Source organism: Nicotiana attenuata, unplaced genomic scaffold, assembly GCF_001879085.1.
Source record: "Nicotiana attenuata strain UT unplaced genomic scaffold, NIATTr2, whole genome shotgun sequence".
Classification (NCBI taxonomy): Eukaryota; Viridiplantae; Streptophyta; class Magnoliopsida; order Solanales; family Solanaceae; genus Nicotiana; species Nicotiana attenuata.
The window spans coordinates 60,565-62,727 of record NW_017673652.1 but is presented as its reverse complement, the minus strand read 5'-3'; positions in this window follow the sequence as shown (position 1 = coordinate 62,727).

The window sequence follows — 2,163 nt, the reverse complement described above, 5'->3', positions numbered from 1 at the left end:
CATGCTGAGAAGACTTCTGTACCTTTTTGTCAATATTTTACAGCCTTCTAAGCACTTTATTCCTAGTGTGTGAAACATTTTTAACAATGCTATCAATGTTGTTCAAGATTCTATTTTGAGAAATAGAATTTTCGGACTGCAAATTAATTTTTGCCTCAATGTCACTAGATGGTGGTTCTACTCCTAAAGGCAAAACAACATTCGTTTTGGGGATCTTGGGGGCATGAACTGCACCATCTTTACTGAAATATTCAAGGGGTGGAAAATCATGAGTATAGTCGGCTCTAACAGGGCTATACATTAGTATTTCAAGATTGTTAGGAAAAGTGGTGGCCTCGTCATCTTCCCAACTAGGATTGATTGGCCTATCATTTTTCTTGGGAAATTTTGACTATTCCTAAGGGTTATAACTGGGAAGGAATTTATACTTACCTAGGCAGCTATGCGAGCAACCTGATGGGTTGCCTTTGTCATACTTTTCTCGAAGGCGTTATGCAGATGATTTGCATTTTTTCTTTCTGACGTTCTTGTTTTACTTTCTGTGCACCTGGTAGTATCTGTCGGATCCTCAAGGAATTCTTAGGAGGAACATTTATTATCCCATGGGCAGTGACCTATGAAAAGATCCTTGACCATCACACAGTTTTACCTTCAATTTCAAAGTGAACAGTCCAGTTATGCTCGGACATGATTCCATCTATCCGTTCATAGAAGTAGTTTGGATCATATCCACAGGTAGAGTGGTACATGAGTTGTATCATATGGAAAGAAAAAGTACCCTTGTTTGGCTTTTTAAGGTGAGAGTGGTCAAACTTATCAAGACACTTTGATCATTTTTTGTCACAATGGTTGACTCAGTGGATGTGAGGGGTTCTAGGGGCTCTCTCAACTTTTCATAATTTGTCACCCGTGAATCTGGAAGAATTTTTACAAGTTCTTCTTTTGAAATATGTATGGGGATCTGAGTGCACTAGGTAGTACCTTTTGTGGCATTAACATTGATGAGAAAAGCATTACCATCACCAGGAGAGAGAGATCAATGGCATGATTCTAAACTCTCCATGCAGTCTAATAGTGATGAATTGCTTGAATGGCATAATGCCTCAATGAGATATGGATCATATAGAGACATATTGAAATTCGGGGACATTGTCACAAGGACTGTTACTGCATTCAGAGTAACTTCAGTTGTGCCAAGATTAGCTTGTTGGTATTCATCATACCTAGTATCAAGGAGAGAAATCCTTGCAACAACCGGTTGCCCTTTTCATCCATGATAAGTTAATTCTATCCGAATAGCTCCAAAGTGTATGTGAGTGAAATCGTGACTCTTCCATTACTTTGGAAACTCTTCAGGGATTTGCAAAGTGATGAATTGTTCTCCTTGTATTGCATAAATGGGATACTGGTCAAGTTTAGATACAGCAACATATTCTCTAACACCTTTGGGCCAATGTTGGACCAATGAACGGATTTGAGACCATGAAGACAATTATTTTTTAGCAAAAGAGGAATAAGGATTCATGAGTGGCAAATAGGTGGATGAATTTTTTTTGATTTTTGTCTAAGACTTCTACTTCATACAAGTAATCATATTTTCTTTGCAAGAGTTTATGAAAGAGTATGAGACATATTAATAGTTGCACTAGAACGTACAAGACTAGAAGATGAAGATGCGTCAAACATAATTCGAGAAAGTCCCTCCCTGCTCCAAAATAATGGGTTTGGCTCTGATACCACAGACTTCCTAATTGAATTATACCTAAAACAATTAAGAGATTAAGCACAACCGAATATGGCTACACGTAGTTCAATCCTATTCCTAGGTAGAATATATAAAATGAGGGTTAAAGCCTCAAATTCTTGTTAATTAATCTTTCCCAACCCCAAATAATTTATCCCAAAATTAATTCGAAGTTAATGGGCGAGTCCTAGGGTTGCTAATCCCTTTGGAAACATAAAAGAACAAAAATAATTAAAGAAACAATAACTCACTTCAATATAAACAAAAATCGTTCAATACATAAGCACAACAAGATATTTAATCCACACTTTAAATATGAATATTTCCATAAACAAGATTCAAGAGTTGGAAAAAATACTACACACTTAGATATACAGTACAAAGCAAGGAAATGAAGAAGTGAGCATAAATAAGTAAGA